A 16,472-nucleotide genomic window follows, 5' to 3' on the forward strand; every position below is an offset into this window, starting at 1 on the left:
TCACCTTGGTCAATAACCTGTTGGACATTTGTGGATATCTGAATGATTATGCTTGATTCATAGCTTGGTTAGCCACCTTCATGATGAACCAGACGTCATCAGTGACCTGCTGTTGGTTCTGCCATCTGAACATGAATGTGCTTTAGCTCAATACCTCATTAGTGACTGCAGTGGCAGCTGCTGTGTAAGAGCAGAAGAGCATGTGAACACCTATTGTTAGAATGCTGTTAAACATAACATAGATGCTACAGGCTGAAAGGTATGGCACTTAAACCTACCGTGCTACTGCTCCTCGAGACTCTGTGAAACTTGACAAAGCGTTGCAAGCACACCTTCAGTTGTGCACATTTTCAGGAGCTTTTGTGCAAGCACAACTTGTGTGACGTAATTGACTTATGGACCAAATGCACAGGGCATTGACAAATAATGTGCACGGTTCATGATGTGCACAGCTATCCCTTGCCATTTGACTAGAAGCTTATGTCAGGGCCACCAGGTGGTAGCACACTGGGGCAGACTTTTACCCCCATTTGCTCGACGTGAATCCTGCTTGATGATGGCACACTCCTCAGATATGCTAATTCACTCACTACATCCTGTAGTAAAGTTAGATCAGACAGCAGTATATGTTAAAGTTGTACTGTCAGTAAACCTATTTTCTGGGTTTCTGAATGAGTTATAGCATATTAAGTTATGAATTTTATAATACAGTAATCCATTTGAGGTGCTGACAAGGGAAACTTGTGATTGCACACCCCTTCAGATTTAATCATAAGATAGTCCAATGGCTAGCCCATCAAAGACTGAACACAGATCAAGCATGAAAACAGGAAGAAGGTGTACTTGTAACACCACAATTGATTGTGAGCAGTTGGTACAGTGCAACTTTGTTTAAGAAGTGCTTACTTGTTACTAGTTCAGTTCTTTGGATCATTAGAGGGAGGTGGTACTTTATGATGTATAAATTGTTTAACGTAATAGTGTGCTTAAATGATGGAATTTTAATAAATATGTTTGTTTTTGTAAGAGAAACTGCAATGTAAAAACTGGTTCATACTTAGAGATTTTGTATTGTATAATATAAAAGACACAGTGACTCCCCTTCTCTATGGAAGTGATTTGGCACGCAAAGAAAAGGTGGAAGTGGCAGTCAGGGTGAGCGGGGAACGAGAGAGCTCAATAGGCAGTCAGTAGCCAGCAGCTAACCAATCAACAGCGCAGATGCCCAGCTAGATATCCAGTATCTAATTTGAAATGGAATGGCCTTAGATGTTATTGTGGATGTAAAATGGTGCTCTCACATTGGAAATGGCTCTAAAATTAATATTTACATTGGCAATAAGAAATGAAATAGAGCAATAATCTGCCAGATGAGAGACCAAGTAGCCACCATGTGCTCACCACCACTATTGCGCCACTGCTCTGACAACTTCAGGAAGTTAGAACTGTATATAAGTATGAAGCAGAGTGTTTTGGAGTGTTTAATTTTGCAATAATAATCCAAGTGTTGCAAAAACTGGTATTTTAACCATGAAAATTTCCTCTTTAATCAACCAAGCATGGTCCTTTCCTCAACGTATTTAAGTCTGAGTATCCTGTTTGTGAAAGACTGATATTAGTTTTTTTTTATTTTTATTTTTTTTTTATTTTACACTGAATTTATGATAAGCTTCAATTTACTTTGAGTAGCTTCTAATTTACAAGTGTCATTCTTCAATATATAGGAACGTTAAGAATGCCAGTGAAAACTACTTGCTTCATGAGTTATAGAAAAGGGGCACATAATATTTAACAGATGAAAAGTTTTTAATTTACTATGACATATTTCAATAGGAAAGTGTCAGATGGTTAGTACTAATGAATTTAAATGTGGTTGGTTAAAATCGCTTGCTTCACAAGTGATGAAAGAGACAGAAAAATTTGAAACCTTTTAAATATTTGCTTTAATTTGAACTTACTTAGCAATCCAGGTAAAAATTTTGCTAGTGTATATTGTTTTCAAGCTTTGATGGCTAAATGATCTTAAGTGGGGTTGTAGTTCAGCTTTTATTGTTATACGAGGATTTTCTGTAAAGTGTGCTATTTGTGAATAAAGGAGTGGTCAGTTTGTAGGATTCCACAATAATATTTAATAACAGAATAAGTCAAACTGAGAGTAGGTTTCTGTTAATGAGCCTGAAACACTGGCAAAGTGGAATGCTTAGAAAATGTTAGTATTGTGAATTTTATTGCATTTGTAATATGTATATGTGTGTTAACCTAAATTGAAGTCTGACCAGATGCTATTTAGTCTCGTTTTAGTCTTTGCGAACATTTTTTGTGCTGAATTATTTGAAGGCTGAAGTAGTGATTGTAGTCAGCAGGGATAAAGTCTCTATTTTGTTGCTGTGAATGCTAGTCTTTGTAATTGAGTGCTACTGTGACCCACTGTGTAGTTTCATCTGGTTATTGTAGGTGTTCATTGCACTTTTCTGAGAAAGAATTTATGAAAGATCACAAATGCAAGAGTATATGCAAATCCATTGAAAATAATGTTTTCACATCATTGTGCCTAATTAGGCTGGTGGCTGTTTTATTATTTCATTTATATTAAATCTGTTACCGTAATTTCTTACCAAATTTTAGTCTTTCTGTTGTCTATCAACTGCTACCCATGCGAATTTCATGTTTGATACCCTCTTTCTGTTAGGTAACACATGGTCAAATAGAAAAATTTCCCACAGGGTAACACTTTACTGTGCATTTAAGTCATATCTAGGCAAATCACAGTGGTAGTGTTATGCTTGTTCCTTGTGACAAGTTTGGAAGTTCCATTATTTGGAAACAGTGTAGCACACATGCACGAGTTCGTCAATATTAGTGTTTTGTACTGAACTGTGAAAAAGAAAAAAGAAAAATATAAACAGGGAATGGTCCAAGAATAAAAAATGCTATAAAAAGCAGCCTGAAACAGCAATGGTGTCATGGGTAAGTGGTCATGGTGTTGCACTGCAAGCAGGTGAGCTGTATCCAGAACTCCTGAGTGCCCTCCCCCCCCCTTTTTTTTCTCTTTTTTTTTCAACATTATAAGCTGTCCATCTCATCATTGAAATGTTTTTTCTCTTTCTGTAGTCTTGACAGTTGTCATACTATACATTGGTTATAGAATATGAGTCATGTGGTAAGAATATGTTACCATCGCAAGTAAATGTGATGAATAATGGGAGCAGGTGAGATACCACATAGACATCTCACAGAAATGAAAACAACAAATAAATGGGCATGAACAATGTTAAAACAGAAGAACTCAAGAGCCAAACTTTCAAAAGAGAATGCAACTATGAAGATGTTAAAAACATATGTTTCGATAGAGCACTGGGAAAACTGTGTGATTGTGAAACTGTTGTGTTCATTTGTTGCAGCTTATGTGACAAACTTTTATGTTTCCATCATTTCTTTGGGAGTGATCGTATTCATATTCATACGAACACCTAAAACAGGCAAGGAGGAATATTTCACTCACTCATCAGGCATACAAGTCAGGTCTGCCAATAAGAGATTCCTATCATATGACACATGTACTGTCACTAATGCTGTGTTTGACACACCAGACATGTTTTCTATTGGAGAATTCAGTTGACTTTTCGCCTTGTCATCAATGGTTTGTGGTTTCCATTCATAAGCCACTTCTTTTTGGCTGCTAATATAGTAGTTGCACAGAATTAACTTCCCTTATAGGTCTCTTCTTTACACCTCGCTGTTGAAGACAGACATTACACCACAGTACTGACATAAATTTGAATATAATTAATAGGCACATCAGTGACTGGACGTACAGTTTATAATTTTGTGAAAAAAATTGTCAGCACGCTGGAGCTTTGAATACGGGTTCGTTTGCTTAGAAGTTCAACACCATCACCACTTAACCACAACTGCATGGCTCTTCATCTGTGCTCAATGTTGTATTTCTTGAGCTTGGACCATTCATTGTTTCTATTTTGCTTTTTTTCACAGTTCAATACACATTATTATTATTGGCAGTAGTTGTAGTTGTATAAACTTGTTGATAAACATAACTGTTATACCACACATGCTATTAATTTCACACTCTTAAATTTTTCTCAATCTGAAAATTTGTGAATGCCCAGAATGTATACTCACAAACCGCCAATGAGTGAATGCCTGTTGCTGAAGCGATTCATTACATCATTCATGACATTCAGCTGTAAGATCACTCCCCATCTCAATTGTGGTACCATCTCCACTCCCAAGTCACATCTGAGGAGCTACCAGACATCACAGTGTGGCCCTCGGGCTGGTTAAATTGCTGACCAATCTTCAACTACATCTTCTGTCTAACAAGCCTGCTATTTTAGACAAGAAACTTTGTCTTACTGACCAAGCCTAAGCATTATCCAGCATTGCCACCTCCTTCCCCCCAAGTTGGCAAAAGTTGGCAATACTCCACCTGCTTCAGTCCAGATGTGTCCTTGCTCAGCTTATAGGGGCTGGGCACGTGTGGTGCCCTCTCATCAGCTACCTCCACTGCCACCAGGTAGTCAACTTCCAGCACTCCCTGTGTCTCCATCACCCATCTCCCACTCTTCTCCTGTGGCTGAGTTATCACACAGCACACTAAGCAGTTTGGATGACACACAGCAGTTACTGCATCCCATGTACCCATTATGTTCATGCCATGTAACATTCAACAACTGCACACAATCTTGTCATTCACCATATGCATACCCAAACTTCAGCCATGAGTCCATCTAGGCTCCATGACTTGCAGTAACATTGTAGGGTGCTGCCCCTGTACTCACTTCTTCAACAAACTGAATTCTCCTGCAGCCAGGCTCTATATTTTTGATCCCACCAGCACTCACTACTCCCTCTTTAACACCAGGACCAATCCAGCATCATCCCACCATTGTGTGCTCCTTTGAGTCTTCTTCTTGCATCACTGCTCCTCCACACAGCCAACATCTTCAGTATATCTGTCCATGGCTTGGCAGACCTTTGTCTCCAACTCACGCTGCAGGTGGTATTCGCTTGGACCTTCCTGGTCACTGACGGCAGCTTCCCCGTCTTCAGGATCACACTCTGACCCACCACCTCATCTTTGTCCATCCCCTCTGTGTGTCACACTCATGCATGCTACCTCTGTGTGCTCACATCTGACAGCATATCTTGTCAACCTTCATCAGCTAATCATTGACACTTCAGCCAACTTGGTGCATGCTCTCCACATGATCAATGACCTCACTGTATGTAGCCACACGATACTGCCATCATTTCACCTGCTCCTGACCTGCTTCTGCCTCCACCCTTGGTGTTATCTATACAGATCAGTGACAATAAAACTTAGTGTTTTGTGTATCTTCCCTTCACCATCCGGTGTTATTACACTTGTTCCCACCTCTGTTACAGTCACTATTACTAATGCCTCAATGCAACCAAACTCTACCCCCATTAAAGTTGCAATACAGGACCTCTTAGATTCAGGGATCGTGCATCCTTCAGACAGTAATTAGTCATCATCTTTACACCTTGTGCTTAAAAAGGATGATTCTTTCCACTTGTGTATGGACTACCACAGACTCATTACTTGGGTGACCCTTGACAATTATCTGATTCCACACAGCCAGAATTCTGCGCAACAACTGCATGGTGCTCTGATTTTCAGCATTATTGGCTGCCAGAAGACTTATCTCCAAATCCCTGTACACTGTGCCTGAAACAACCATTATTATGCTGATCGGCTTATCTGAATACTGCTATATGCCTTGCTGTCTTAAAAAGGCTGCACAGATGTGGCAACTTTTTATTGACTCGGTGTTATTCACCCTCCCTTTCTATGATGCTTACCTTGATGTTATTCTATCTACTCCCTTTTTGCTGAGGAGTGCAAGCTCCATTTATCTGAAGCTCTCAAAGCACTCACTGATTACAGCATCAAGATAAATCATGGTAAATCTCAGCTACTTGCTACTAGTGTCTTTTTCCTAGGCTTCACTGTCTCTGCTGATGATATTCACCCTTTGTTCTGGCCACGTTGCAATCATTCATGATTTGCCATTACCCAAGATGTTTCGTTTCCTAGGACTGATCATTTCTTTCTGGCAGCACATCCATCATGCTGCATCCCTAGAAGCCCCTCTGACAGATGCCTTGCTGGGCAAGAACATTTCTAGTGCCCGAAAAAAACTATAATCTGATGACATGCAGTGCACTTTCGATGTCACACTTGCACCCCATCACTGATGCACTCATTTCTATCACCAGTGACATGAACAAGTCTTCAATTGGCACCATCCTGTAACAGCATGTAGGCAACTCAACAAAACCCCTTCATTTCTTTTCTGAGAATCTTTCCACATCACAATGTTAGTGGTCCACCTTCAATAGGGAACTGTTAATGATATACTAAGTGGTCTGCTACTTCCTACAAGGACATAAAGACCAATCTGTAACTATCTACATAGGTCACAAATCACTCACTGACACCATGCATAATCCTACTAATGACTTGCTGCTTCTGCACTTTTGTCACATGGATCTCTTTTTCCAGTACACCACTGATGCGTGTTACATAAAAGGAGCTGGGCAATGTCATCACTGACTACATGTCTCATGTACACACCACGTCTTCACAATTGGACGTGACTGAATGGGCACAACTCCAGCAGGAAGATCCAGATATAGGTAATTTATTATAAGATAAAATTACCTCATTGGTTATCGAGCCACTACAATTAAATGGTCCTTCACACTTATTGCTGTGTGAGACGTCCACAGGTACTCTCCACTACCTAATCCCCACCCGCTACTCAACAAAGTGTTCTCAGTGATCCATGACACCACCCATCTGAGTATTAAGGCCACTACTCACCTTGTTACTGAATGTTTCATTTGAGTGGCTATTAAGTCAGACTGTCGCACATGAACACATGAATGCCTACCATGCCAATGCCATAAAGTGTGGCACCACACTCTCCTGGATCAGTTTGATAACCCCATAGGACAGTTTTGACATGTTCATCTCACCATCGTCAGTCTTCTGCCCTTTACAGAGGGCTGCAAACACATTCTCTCCATTATCGACCTCATTGTCAGGTGGTTAGAGGTTGTTCCTCTCCCGGACATTGGCACAGATACTGCCGCTCATGCATTTGTTGCTTTTTGGATTGCTCAGTTGAGATGCCCATCTTCTATTACTACTGTTCAGAGGACACATTTCGAAACCATCCTTTTCAGGTGGCTGTGCGACTCGTGTGGTGCCAATAAATTCCACACTAAGGCTTACGATGCCCAGAGTAACTGGTTGGTTGAGCACTGGCACTGCACCCTTAAAGCTGCACTCATGTGTCATCCTACTTCCTGGTCTAAAACCCTCCCCTGAGTCTTGCTTGGAATCCACATAGCATTTAAGCAGGACTTAAAAGCTTCCCTGGTCAACACATTTTATGGTGAACCCCTGATCTTGCCTGCTAAATTCGTCAGAGACCCCAAGCCTCTGCCACCTTCCAAGCTCTCAGCTTTGGTCATATGTGTATGCCCTCACGTTGCTCACATCCCCACTCCATCTCCATGTGCCCACAGTGTTCCTTGAGTCCTTAATCATAAAATCTTAGCGCACTGTGAGTACGTAATGCTCCATGACAACACTCTTTCGTTTGCTCTTCAGCAGCCTTACTCAGGCCCCCACAAAGTGCTCCATCACTCATCCCACACCTTCAATATCCTCTTACATTGTGAGCCACAAACTGTCTCTATCAACAGACTCAAGCCAGCTTGGACACTTGATGATGACCTCCCACCCACCAATAACTCTGCATCTCTTCTGACTGATGAGTAGGTTCCTCCTCCCATGAAATCCTCACTGTCTGACTCTCCCAGTGTTGACAACACATGTGATCCATGTGATTCATATGTTCCGAGTGCTTCAGATACTGCATGTGACATTCATTCCTCTAACACTGCCACCACAAGCACTCCACAGAGCCTGCATTGCACACTTTTGTGTCAACATTGTTTCTATGTCAGTCAACGACTTATCCCAGCAGCTGTGTGACAACACTCTCTTCATGCTTCCCTCACTTGCCCATATGCTCAATGATTCTATGCATCATGTGACACCCCTGTATGCCTTCAACATTCCTCCCAATGCAAAAGAATATAGCATCACTGCCTCAATTGAGACCCTTGAATGCCTGACCATCAGTGTGCCTCTTGCCGCACTTGCAACCTCCAAAACACGGGGCCAATCGATTCCCATCCGTCTCATGTCAGCCACCCTCTCTGCCCTCTGGCATGGCATGGAAATTATGGTGTGTAGACCCTACACTGCTCTACATCCCATCCGTCTCATGTCAGCCACCCTCTCTGCCCTCTGGCATGGCATAAAAATTATGTTGTGTAGACCCTACACTGCTCTACATCCAACCCTTCTCAGAGAAATGGTCCAGCCGTGCCCCCCTCACAGGCGAGCCATTTTGCGTTTGGTAAGGCAAAGTTCCCATTTGCGATGTTAGATGCTGATCGACCAACACATCACCTCATTGACCTCGGCTGCACTGCCTTACTTCCTACCCTATGGTCCGCTCTGCTGGGAGGGAGGCGCGGGGGGGGGGGGGGGGGGGGGGGGAGGGGGGGGGGGGTTCTGTGGCATAACCAACATTGAACATGTGGTTATCAACTTTGAGAAGCACTGCTTTGTTCATGATCCTATGAGCTGTGATTCAGTCTGGTATGAACGTCCATTGTGCATGCTGTCTTGTACTGGTGTATGTCATCTATGGTAATAAAGTGCTTCATTTCTATCTTAATAGTATGTTGGTGTTCTCCTCTGCAAATCTGTGGCTGAGTTGGCCACTCTTATAATCCGCAAGAAGGGTAGTAGAAGCGACCCACAAAACTACCATCCAATATCTTTGACATTGATTTGTTGTGAAATCTTAGAACTATTCTGAGCTCAACATAATGAGGTGTCTAGAACAAAATGACCTTCTCAGTGCCAACCAGCATGGATTCTGAAAACACTGATTGTGTGAAACCCTAACCACACTTTTCACAGAAGACATACTGAAAGCTTTGGGTCAAGACAGTCAGGTAGATGCAGTATTTCTTGATCTCTGAAAAACATTTGACTCAGTACCAAACCTACATTTATTGTCAAAAGTATGATTAAATGGGGTATTAAGTGAAGTTTGTAGCTGGACTGAGGACTTTTTGATGTGGAGGATGCAGCCTATTTTCTTGGATGGAGAGTCAGCATCAGGTTTAGAAATAAATTCACGTGTGCCCTAGGGAAGTGTGTTGGGACCTTACTGTTAATGTTGAATATCAATGACTTTTTAGAACAAATTAATAGTAACATCAGGCTTTTTGCGGATGGTGCTTGATGAAGTACTGTCTGGAAGAAGTTGCATAAATATTCAGTCAGATATTGAGAAGATTTCAAAGTGCTGCAAAGATTGGTAATTTGCTTTAAATGTTCAGAAATTTAAAATTGTGCACTTCAACAAATTAAAAAAAAAAATAATATCTTATGGCTACAAATCCATGAGTCACTGTTGGAATTAGGCAACTCATATAAATACCAGGGTGTAACACATTGTAAGGATATGAAATGGAATGATTCAGTTGTAGGTAAAGCAGGAGGTAGACTTTGGTTTATTGGTAGATTAGATTAGATTTACATTCATTCCAATTGATTCATAGTGAGGAGGTCCTCCAGGATGTAGAACATGTCATAAAAACAACAATACACGACAAATATTTATAACTCAAATAAGCTAATGTACCATTCCACAGGTCCTAAGTGTAATGATCGTCATTTTTAATGAACACTATATGAAAGAATCATTTTACAAATACTAATGCACTGAATTTAAAATAAAAGAAGTATTTTTTTATTTATTGTGTGTGTGTGTGTTTGAGGTTTACGGGCGCTAAACAGCGTGGTCATCAGCGCCCAAACGCATAGAAACAGGAACACAAGCGGTGAAGGGACGAAGACGGACGCCGAACAAGGAGAACGGCTAAAAGACACAGGCCTGACGCAGTTCCAAATGCGCACATACAGAGGCAAAACAAGAGGAGAAGAAACACACTAAAAAAGGAAAGGAAACACAAGGAAAAGAGAACAGATACCGGAGGGAAACAAGGAGGTAATCGTGACTGGCGGACCTCTTACCTAAAATCTGGGTGAGCCAGTCACCCAGCAGCACATTAAAACCTTCTCCCTAAAATCCGAGGCAACAGATTCGACAGGACACAAAACCGTAAGACCTTAACCACAGTCGCTGCGTCGTCTTGCAAAATAGAGGGCAAATCCGGTGGCAAGGAAACCACCACCCTCTGGTCAGAGAATAAACGACAGTCAAGTAAAATGTGGCGGACAGTAATCTGGACGCCACAAGCACTGCAGATTGGGGGGTCCTCCCGCCGGAGTATAAAACCATGCGTGAAGGGACTGTGTCCAATGCGGAGGCGAGTGAGGAGAACCTCATCCCCCCTGTATGACTGGTAGGACGTACGCCATGGTCGAGTAGTGGCCTTTACCAGACGCAGCTTATTGTCAGAAACTGCCAACCACTCCTCTTCCCATTGATGCATAACACGAAAACGCAAAAGGGAGGTTACAGCATGGAGGGGGACGGCACATTCAACAACGTGAGGGAGGGAACATGCATCTTTGGCAGCCACATCCGCCAGTTCGTTTCCCCTAATACCCACGTGCCCCGGCACCCAGCAGAAAGAAACCTCCTTCCCCTGCCGTTGCAGGTGGAGTAGGGCATCATGGATGTTCTGGACGACCGTATCCGCTGGGTACAAGTGTTGCATGGTCTGAAGGGCACTCAGGGAGTCAGAAAATATGAGGAACTTAAGACTGGTAACACACCTCATCTGCTCCAATGCCCGCAAGATTGCAAACAATTCGGCATCGAGGATGGTAAACGCCGCAGGAAGCCGTAACTTGACGACTCGATCAGGGAAAACAACAGCACAACCAACAGTGTCCCCCTGTTTAGAGCCATCTGTGAATACAGGTACATGGTCCGGATGCTGGTTTAAAATATCGTAAAATAAGGAGGTAAAAACAAACGCCGGAGTGCAGTTCCTCCGGTTCTCCGACAAGTCTAAAAGGATGCTGGGCCTCTGGAGCAACCAGGGAGGCAGGCGAGTAAAACCTTGTCGTTGGGGGGCCACACGCTCCACACCAAGGGACTCAAGCAAATGCTTTGCACGAATCCCAAAAGGTTTTGTTGCCCTGGGACGACTGGAAAAGAGACGTTCCATAGGCGGTCGGGCAACGGTAGGGTACGCAGGGGAGGTAGGACAGGCAAGGAAATGACACACCCATCGCACCATGAGGAGTTTCCGCCGGATGGCGAGCGGCGGTTCCCCTGCCTCAGCACACAGGCTGGGGATGGGACTGGTACGGAAGGCACCAGTGGCCAGCCTGATACCCTCATGGTGTACTGCGTCAAGGATCTTCAGATACGAAGGCCTTGCTGACCCATACACGGTGCAAGCATAGTCAAGACGCGATCGGACGAAAGCCCTATAAAACTGCAGCAGACGTGCCCGATCTGCTCCCCAGGACCGATGGCTCAGACACTTCAAAATAGTCAGTGCCTTCAGGGCCCGCACCTTGAGGTCTTTAAGGTGAGGCAACCACGACAACTTGGAATCAAAAGTGAGGCCCAGGAACCTCACAGTGTCTCTAAAAGGAAGAACGGTGTCCCTCAGACGCAATTCAGGGGAGGTAAAAAGACGCCGAGAACGATTAAAATGAACACACACAGATTTGTCTGCAGAAAAGGTAAAACCCGTCTTTGCAGTCCATGCCTCTAAGCGCTTTATCATAAGCTGTAACTGCCGACTAGCACTGACAAGACTGGAGGAAGAACAGAAAACAGCAAAATCGTCCACAAACAAGGAGCATTGGGCAGGACTCCGGATAGTGGACGTGATACTGTTAATAGCAACGGCAAAGAGGGTGACACTTAAAACGCTGCCCTGAGGAACACAATTCTCCTGCACGTACAAATCCGATAGCACATTACCAACCCGATACCGAAAGAGGCGGTGAGAAAGAAAGGACCGAATGAAGATGGGGAGACGGCCACGAAAGCCCCACTCATGGAGTTGATTGAGGATAAGGCGGCGCCAAGTAGTGTCATACGCCTTATTAATGTCAAAGAAGACCCCTAGACAATGCTGGTTACGTAGAAAGGCCTGCTGGATGGCGGCCTCAAGCAGGGTCAAGTTGTCTATAGTGGAACGACATCTCCGAAAGCCACACTGAGAGGGGCTAAGGAGCTGTCTGGTCTCGAGCAGCCAAACCAGGCGGCGGTTGACCATGCGTTCCAACGTCTTCCCAACACAGCTCGTCAAGGCAATACTCCGATAACTACTGGGATGCGTTCGGTCCTTCCCTGGTTTGAGGAGGGGAATCAAAATTGCCTCCCTCCACGAGTCAGGGTACGTGCCAGATAACCATATCATATTGAAACAGTTCAGGAGAACTTCCTTGGATGGCAGCAACAGGTGCCGCAGCATGCTGTACCGGATTTGATCACGACCAGGCGCAGTATCATGAGCCACAGACAGCGCAGAATCCAGTTCCCACATTGTGAAGGGGCAGTTATAGGGTTCAGAATTTAGAGACCGGAAGTCCAAGTGACCCCTTTCGACGGCAGTGCGGTAGCGGCAGAAATCTGGATCACAGTTAATAGTGGCGGTAGATTCCGCAAAATGCATGGCCAGTGTCTGGGCAATGTCTCTCGGCGCCGTGAGGAGACATCCCTGATGCAGCAATGCCGTGACAGGTAGCTGGCTGAGTTTCCCGGAAATCCTCCTGATGGCTTCCCATACTTTCGTAGAACTAGTGGAGCGAGAGATGGAATTCAAGAACGATTGCCATGACCGTCGTTTGCTCTCTTTAATCACTCGCCGCGCTCTGGCCCTTGCCACCCGAAAGGCCGCAAGATTGTCAGCTGAGGGACGGCACTTGAAGCGGCGCAGTGCTGCACGGCGGGCGCGGATGGCTGAGTGGCACTCAGTGGTCCACCAAGGGACAGGACGCCTCTTGGGATGACCGGATGACCGTGGGATTGACAATTCAGCAGCATGAGAGATCACGGCTGCAACATGGTCTACCCATTCGTGGACGCTGGCACGGTGTTCCAAAACAGCCAGTTGGCTGAAAAGCGTCCAGTCAGCTCTGCAAAGGTGCCACCGGGGCGGCACTGGTAATGCCACAGCCTCATCCAGGAGGCGAATCCAGAGGGGGAAGTGGTCACTAGAATGGAGGTCAGCTGCAGCCTCCCACAGAGCAGAATCCGCGAGTGCTGGAGAGCAAAAGGAAAGGTCAATAGCCGATGACGATCCGGAAGCAGTACAGAAATGAGTGGGAGCACCAGAGTTGAGGAGGCACAGTTCTTCAGACATCATGACGCTTTCCAGAATGCGACCCCTGGGGCAAGTGGTCGGAGAGCCCCATAAGACATTATGAGCGTTGAAGTCCCCCAGAAGAAGAAATGGGCGAGGGAGTTGGCTAATAAGGTCCGTGAGAGCCTCAGAGTCTATCGCATCCGGAGGTGGTAAATAAACAGAACAGACTGTGAGCCTCCGACCCACAAGAATGTCAACTGCAACTGCTTGCAAGTCGGTGACGAGAGGGAGCTCAGATGAGGGGTGCACGTCACGGACAAAAACCGCAACACCACCCTTTGCCCTTTGCCCCGTCAGATCATCTTTTCGATATACGGTATAGCCGCGTAAAGAAGGAGAATCAGTGGCCCGAAAATGTGTCTCTTGGATACATAAGCACAAGGGGCACTCTCGTATAAGGAGTTGTAATTCGGCCACATGCGTCCTGAAACCATTCAGGTTCCACTTTTATTTATTTATAGGGTAATAAACGTGTAGTGTAACTACTATAATACTTATTTATACTGAACACATTACTGCAATGAAATGGTGGAGAGTTAGATTGTACTTACAGATGTCTGCTTGTGTCTGTGTATGTATAGATGGGTGTGTGTGTGTGTGTGTGTGTGTGTGTGTGTGCGCGAGTATATACCTATCCTTTTTTTTCCCCCTAAGGTAAGTCTTTCCGCTCCCGGGATTAGAATGACTCCTTACCCTCTCCCTTAAAACCCACATCATTTCATCTTTCCTTTCCCTTCCCTCTTTCCTGACGAAGCAGCCGCCGCTTGCGAAAGCTCGAAATTTTGTGTGTGTGTGTTTCTGTGTTATTTTATTGTGCCTGTCTACCGGCGCTTTCCCGCTTGGTAAGTCTTGGAATCTTTGTTACAAAATATCTAGCTTTCGCAACCAATGGTTGCTTCTTCAGGAAAGAGGGAAGGAGAGGGAAAGATGAAAGGATGTGGGTTTTAAGGGAGAGTTTAAGGAGTCATTCCAATCCCGGGAGCGGAAAGACTTACCTTAGGGGGAAAAAAGGACAGGTGTACACTCGCTCACACACACATATCCATCTGCACATACACATACGCAGACGTATCTGATGAGGGCTGTTTGGTTGAATCTGGGAGTGGGGCTGAAGGTGAGGCCTTTGGATAGGACAGAGGTTTGGGATTGGGAGAGAGGTTTGGAGGAAAGGTTAACTACTGAATTGGATTGTTGTGGTTCCAGATTGTGTTGACTAGCATTTAGAGGTTTTGGGGGGAGTGGAGCTGGAAGTGGGAGATTGAGTAGATGGGAGAGAATGCGTCTGTGTGCAATGAGAGGTGGTTGAGGTTTGTTGGAAAGGTTGTGGAGGGTGAGTGAGTTGCTTTTCCAGAGGTGGGAAACCAGGAGATTGGATAGTTTTTTTGAGGTGGAGGGTGGCATGCTGTTCTAATTTGAGGTTGGCCTGTAGGAGGATGCTCTGAACAGCCGGTGTGGATGTGGAAGAGGAAAGATTGAGGACTTTGATTATGGTTAGGAGTTGACAGGTGTGTTCATTGGATGAGTTGATGTGTAGGTGAAGGATTAGGTGGGTGAGGGCTATGGATTGTCCAGTTTGGAATTGGTATAGGGACTGACGGAAAGAAGGCTTACAGCCAGAGATGGGAACTTTAAGTGTGAGGCCTCCGGGGGGTAATGCCAAATGTCAGACAAGTCTGAGTGAATAAAATATGGTAGCGTAATCTGCCTAGGGCGAAGGTATGTTTGCGGAGGGAGTGTAAATAAAACTTAATAGGGTCGTTATGGGGATGATGTGAGGGTGACATGGTATTAGAAGGTGGAAAGTGTAACATGAGGCTAAAGTGAAAATAAAAATATATGGGGAGAGATAAAGTTGAAGTAGAAAGCAACTGGAGTTGTGGTGTGAAAAAAGTCGAAAAAGTGTTGGTTTAAGCTGAGCTATGTTGATCCTTTGGTGAACTTGGGTTGGTAAACAACGATGTGTACAAAGGTTAGGTAGTTGTGTTGCCTCCAAAACACGTTAATGGGTGGAGAAACATGGGGATTTTTCAACAAAACTGCGTGTAAATATATTAAAAGGACTGGTTATGTGGTGGCAGATTATGAAAATGAGGCTAACAATTGTCTGACGAAGAAATAATAACATTAAAACCTGTGGGAAGCTGCTAAAAAAGGATCGGTTATGTGGGAAAAATGGGAATGGAAATAAAACAAAAGTTGTTAGAAGTAGCTGAAATGGTTGTTTAATAGGTGAAAGGAAGTGAAGCTGTGAAATAATATTCACGAGGTTACATAAGAAATGTGTGTGAACTGGGAATGGTGGATTTTATAGCAGCGGTAGTGTTGAAAGTGTTAAAAATTTTTTGGTTATGGTTTGGAAGTAAATTACATATTATTGAGTATACATAGGCAGGATAAATTGTATGGTAGATTACAGAAAAAAGGGAAGGTGGATACAAAGTGAAACTACTTGCATAAACAAAAAGAGAGAGTAAGATGACAGAAAAGATTTCGAAATGCAACAGTGACAATAACAAACGTAATTGTTGGGTTCAAATTAATTATATGAATATAATAGAAAGAAACATTACACATGGGAGAAATATATTAAAAAAGATGCTGTGACTTACCAAATGGGAAAGTTCTGGTAGATAGACACAATAAAAAACACACAAACACACACACAAATATCAAGCTTTTGCAACCCACAGTTGCTTCATCAGGAAAGAGGGAAGAGTGTAGAAGTAGATATAGAGAGAATTGGCATGGAAATGAGAACTGCAACAAGGACATAAAAAACTGATTCACATGGGCAAAGAAAGCATCCCTGGCCAAGAGTAGTCTGGTAGTATCGCACGTCGGCCTTAACCTGAAGAAGAAATTTCTGAGAATGTACTTTTGAAGTGCAGCATTGCAGAGCAGTGAGTTATCAACTGTGAGAAAACCATAAAAGAAGAGAATCAAAGTGTTTGAGATATAGTGCTATGAGTGCTATGGAAGAACGTTGACAATTGGGTGGACTGATAAGATAGAGAATGAGAAGGTTCTCCACA

Source organism: Schistocerca gregaria, chromosome 4, assembly GCF_023897955.1.
Source record: "Schistocerca gregaria isolate iqSchGreg1 chromosome 4, iqSchGreg1.2, whole genome shotgun sequence".
Taxonomy (NCBI): Eukaryota; Metazoa; Arthropoda; class Insecta; order Orthoptera; family Acrididae; genus Schistocerca; species Schistocerca gregaria.